This window comes from Pediculus humanus, genomic scaffold, assembly GCF_000006295.1.
Source record: "Pediculus humanus corporis 1103172107460 genomic scaffold, whole genome shotgun sequence".
Taxonomy (NCBI): domain Eukaryota; kingdom Metazoa; phylum Arthropoda; class Insecta; order Psocodea; family Pediculidae; genus Pediculus; species Pediculus humanus.
The window spans coordinates 42,629-48,854 of NW_002987080.1; positions in this window are offsets into that span (position 1 = coordinate 42,629).

Here is a 6,226-nt window from a genome sequence, read left to right on the forward strand (position 1 = left end):
CCACCCTTCGGAGAAAATAGAATAAAAAAAAAAAAAGAAAAAAGAAAAGAAAAAAAAAAGGAATCGCTAATATAATATTTGTTGTCCACCCTTGCCTTATTAAGCCATAAATTAAAGAATACCCTTCTTGAACGGCAGATGAAACTAAGTGCACGTCATTTACTGTCCTTCTGCTTCCACGCTCCCCTTAATAATGCCTTGAATTTTTAGCTTTGGCAATTTTGCACGGTTTAACGTTTTACGTTATTTGTTTTATACCCCAACATAGGGGGTCGATAACCTTAAATATTTCAATTTTTTCTTTCTTTTATTCCCTACAAAGTCGTGGCAGAAGAAAATCTTTTATTGTTATCAAACAAATAAATTTTTTTCAATTAAACGGAAAAACGCATTTTCATTGACAAACAAAAGACAAACCGCGTCGCTGTGGCACAATATGATGATTTACCCACTTAATAATTTTATTATTTTGGAGGAAGGGTAAGGGGGAGGGTTTAATAAAACATTTTGACGTTATTAAATAAATTTTACGATCCGTAATTACAACAAACAGGTACGAATGCGTTTCTTTACGCTTTAAAAAAAATACGAGAAATGAAAATTTTCTTTTTTTTTTTTTACCACTCGCAAATTTTCATTTTATTAAAAGTTGTTGTAGAACAAATTGTGACCTACAACAACAACAACAACCACAACAACCGAACGGCTTTTAATTGATTTTTATGATGGTAAATTCCACGGTTATTAGAAAATTTTTCCTTTTTTTTAAAAAAAAAAAAAATTACCGTAACACGTTTTTTGAATGATAATAAAAACTTCTTATCAAATCCTATCGTTTAATATCAGGTGCCAGAAAGTTTTTTTTTTCTCTTTCTTTTCAAATGTAAATTTAAAAAAAACAAGTTTGAATTTATTATTATTATTATTATTATTATTTGGCTGTAGGCGTGACTGATGTGTAATTTTCTTTCTTGTATTAACATATTAATTAAAATTAAACCTCACGTTAAAATACAAACAATAATTACAAATTATTTACGTTTAAACAAAAAGAAAATTATTTTCAAATGAAAAGAAAGAGAGAGAAAGAGAGAGAGAAGGAGAGAGACAGAATATAAACGATTACGATAATTATATTATAATAATATAAGAATTATATATATATTAAGTTGAACGAGATAACTTTCTTCTTTGCAAAAAAAAAAAAAACACGTTTAAAAAAACAAAATTATTTTCCATCGGGAAATTGTTTAATCAATTACGTCACCACATACGCACACACGCACGCACGCACGCACACCGTTACAAATTGAAAATAATAACTTTTTGCAATTTAAAAAGGTTGTTAGTTTTTTTTTTTTTTTTTTAATATATATGCGGAGGCATATGTTGGAGTGACAAAAAATGTCAAAATTTTCACCACCACAAAAAAAAAAAGGAAAAAAGTCAGAGGAAATTAAAAAAAAAAAAATGCAGAACAAAATGAAGAAAGCAGAAGGCAACCACAATCACAACAACAACAACAACAACACAGATGAATAGAAAAGAGTGACTCATTCGTAAAAATCATATACAATAGGAAGAGGAAAGAAGGAAAAAAAAAAAAGAAAAAAAAAAAACGAAACCAATAAGTAAAGCAAAAAGAGTGCTGTTGTAGAGAGAGAGAGAGAGAGAGAGAGAGAGAGAGAGAGAGAGAGAGAGAGAGAGAGAGAGACGGCAGGAGGAAAAGAAAAAAAAAAGGCGGAAAGAAAATCTTTAAAACTTGACTTTAAGATTGGGTAAACACTGATGAAACTGCGGGGGATGCAAAAGATGACAAGTGACATAGAGGGATGCGAGGGTTAATTTTTTTTTTCGAAATCGGGATGAGGTCCTTTTTTTCTCTCTCTCACTCTTCGGTAACTCTACTTTCCTCGTACGGCGTATATATATATTTACGGCACCCTAAATAAAAAAATCCTGCGGCTTAGTTTAGTCGGTTAAATCACGGGCGGGATGAGAGCGGGTATTGTGGATGCAAACTGTTCTAGTATGTTTTCTTTGGGTTTTTGAATCCCGAATCCGATTAGGGATTAGCTGCATAAAAGCTTGTATTCAATTTTATTTCCTTTTCTCTTTTCCCTTTTTTTTTAAAATGGTCACTTTTTTATTTTTTAAAATTTCACTCGATTCGAAATTTTTAAAGAAAAAAAAAAAAGTAAAAGAAAAACTTTTTCCACAATAATAATAATAATAATAATAATAATAATAATAATAATAATCAGAGAGTGAAAGAATTCCAGTTAATTTAACTCGTTTTAAGAGAATTCATGAGAAAGTTAAGATAATAATAATGAAATTTATTGTATAAAATTGTTATTACAAATTACTTCGAGAACCTTTTTCTTTAACTTACTTTAATTAAATAATCGCCAAAAAATTTTTTTTTTACTTCTTATTGTTAACGATAATAATAATAATAATGATAATGATAATGACAATGAAATTAATCATTCATTCACTCCTTTAAAAAAAATTCATTTATTAAAAAAAAAAACTCTTCGATAATTTAATTACTAAAAAAAGTCTAACGATGACGTAATTTTTCTCTCTCGAATGCGATCAGTCGGGACAAACACGTTACACGACAAACGAATACGTCATGAAAAACAACCAGAAACGATTGTAAAAAAATAATAATGATGATGATGATCATTTCTAATCATTTTCCGGAAACGTAAAAAAGCCAAACCTCGATAGCTGAAGGATGATTCGATAGGTAAAAAAAAAAAACGATAAAATTCAACCTGAGATAAAAAAGGAGCGTCACATTCATTCATTCATTCATTCATTCCAAATAAGAGAAACCGAATAAAACGGATACTGGAAAACTTGAAGAAATGATAATAATAATAAAAGTTCCTTGAAGCTTTTTAAAACAAAAAAAAGAAGGAGGAGAAGGAGGAGGAGGATGAGAAGAAGAAAAAAAAATTGTGCGAATTTTTATAAAAACAAGATTTACATACAATTCATTCATTCATTCATTCATTCACTCACTCACTCACTCACTCGTTTTATGTTGGAATATAAAAAAAAATTATGAACCGGAAAAAAATCTTTAATTTGGCCAACGTTTGAAAAATAAAATTCAAAACGTTTGTGAGGGGAGGAAAGGGAAGGTGGGAAAAAGCGGAGGGAAGTGGGGGCAAAGGGGAGGAGAAGAATGGAAAAAAAAATTAAGTCAGAAATATGTAAAAAAAAAAAATTTTTTTAAAACAAAATTTGCATTTATAACAAGCGGTTCGTATCATTTGGAATGTGTCATATCTGTGCTCATGTGAAAAAGGTTTAACCCTTTGCATGGTAAATCTGACTAATACTCTCTATCTCTCTCTCTCTCTTTTTCCAGTTAGAAATATTTTTTTTTCCCAACAGCCTTTTTCCCCACCCCCACCCTTCCCCATTTCCTTCCTTCCTTTTTCAACGGTAAATGAAAAAAGAAAATTCGAAAAATTTTAAAAAAGTTAAAAAAAAAAAAAAATTTTTGTTGTTTTTGTTTTTTTATTCTATGACATTGAAACCTGATTGTTTGTTGTTGTTCGTTTGTTCGTTCGTTTGTTGTTATTTTGACCTTTCTGTCTTTCATGCCTGCAGAGATAACTGATCAAACACATACACATACACTCTGACACAAAGCAAAACATCAACGAGTTTTATCCTATTTTTGGAATTTCACGTTTTCATCATCATCATTATTATTATTATTATTATTAATAACCGGAGTCTAGTTTATTTTACTTCGGGGCACGTATTAATATTATAAATAAGAGGTTTGGTCGGTTCGTTGTTGCAAATCGGTGCATCTTCGTTTTTTTTTTATTAATTATTTATTAATATTTATGTTAATAAAAAATAATCCGTTAAAATTATTATTATTAATAATTTTCTTTTTTTTCACACGAGCACGCGCACACGCGCACATTATTCCTTCATCTTCTTCTTCTTTTATTTCTCATTCTAAAATTAGTTTTTATAAAATAAAAAAAACGTATAAATAGAAAAATCCCTGAGAAGACAGAGAGAGAGAGAGAGAGAGAGAAAAACGCCTTAATTAGCATCCTGTTATTAAATGTGTATGTGTGTGTGTATGTGAGTAATAATAATAATAATAAAACCGAATGAAAAAAAAAAAAAATAATATTATTGCAATTTTTAAATGATGCGACCTTTGACCGCCCTTTTAAGTTTTTTTTTTTTTTTTTAAACATTAATAACTTATTTTAAATAATTATTTTTTAGTGCGTTAGATAAAAAAAAAAACGTGGCACGATGAAAAGTGAGGGGAGGGAAGGAGGTAGGGAAAAAGGAGGGAGAGGGGGAAAGGCAGGAAGGAAGGGAAAACTTTTAACTTTCTTTTTTTTTTTTTTTTCTAAAATAAAAATGGTGAGGTTAGTTTAAATATTTAAGTAAAATTTTTTTTTTTAAATAAGATACCGATCGATACGATATTATTATTATTATTATTATTATTATTATTATTATTATTATTACTACTATTTAAAAATAATAATGATGATTTTACGTACGTACGATTATATTTTAAAATGGAAATTTATCGGGAAGAGGAAAAAAACGGTTGTACGAAAATGAGAAAATTTTTTTTTTTTAAGTGACTTTTAAAAGAGGGAACAATGAACCAGAAGGACGCAGCATCCGGGTTTTACAATTCTTCTGACAGAACTCTGTTATCTATTTTGAAAAACAAAAGAGGCCACATTGAATTTCCTTTTAAAATTTTTGACGAAACAACAACCAAAACAACAACAAACAAAAACATTAAAATAAAATCGGTTCGGACTGTTTTTTTTCCTTTTTTTATTTCATCATTTTATTCGTTTATCGATTCGATATCATTATTAAATATATTTTCAATAGCAGAAGACACGAGTGAAAAATTTAAATTATCCGCGCGACGATAATTTTTCCCATTTGTCGTCTTCTGCTTTTTTTTTTTAATAACAAAAAAAATTAACCAAAAATTTCGAAACTAAACTTGAATTTTTTTTTTACCATCAAATTTACAATAATAAGTAAATGAAAAAATTCAAAACCGGAAATAGTGAGATACGTGTACGCACTCGTGCACGTGCACGCACAACCACACGCGCATTTACGCACTCCGTAAAAATTAACTTTATTGAAATTTTCGTGACAAAAATTATCCGTTTAAATTGCATGGACTTAATTACATTCGTAGTTGTTGTTGTTGTTGGTTGTTGTAGTAAATCCGGTCATGAGGGCAACGAGTTGTTGTATCATTTTTACCTTCTCACGAAACGCGCACACACACACACACACACATACGTACACTCGTAGAAATTTTTTTACGTAAAAAAAAGTAAAAAAAATTATTCGCTGTTTTTTTTTTAATGAAGATTTTTTTTTTTTTTTGAAAACGGCACATCAAAAATATTTTTTTTTTCTAATTAGTTGAAAATCAGGTTTTTAGAGGAAATTTTTTTCCTCACTTTATAATTACGACACCGTTTTTAAAAAAAAAATTTATTTTTATACCTAAACCTTTTTGAAAAAATTAATAATTGATAAGAGAGAGGAAGAGAGTAAGAGAAAAGGACGGAAATTTTTTCGCCATTTTTTTTTTTAAATAATTTTTTCTTTGTTGGAGGAGTTGAGCGAGAGTGAGAGAAAATCTGCATGAAAATTTTATTATTATTAATAATATTTTCTCTCATCGAGTCAAACAACAACAACAATCACAACAACAAACGCTCATCTATGAATTGTAAGTTATAAATCCTTAAGCAATCAAAATCTCACGGACGATGCAATAAATGTCTTTCATTTTTTTACAACCTTCTTTCTTGTCTGAATGTTTTTTAAATTCTTTAACTCATGATCGTGTGGAATTTTTTTTTTTTTTTTTTTTTTTCATTTCACATTCGGTCAATTTCTATATTACAAACATTTTTTAATAATTCATTTCCTCATATTCGAAACAATCACAACAACAACAACCACAACAAAACGCGTACCTGAGATAATAATAATAATATTATAACGAGACAAAAATTTTTCTATTTCGAAATTTCATTTGTTTTTAACTCATTCATTACCTATTCGAACGACATATTAATCATTATTATCATCATCATTATCATCGTTATAAATTATTACCGTTATTAAGTAATTAATAAAATTTATTATTTATTAATAATTTTTTATTTTT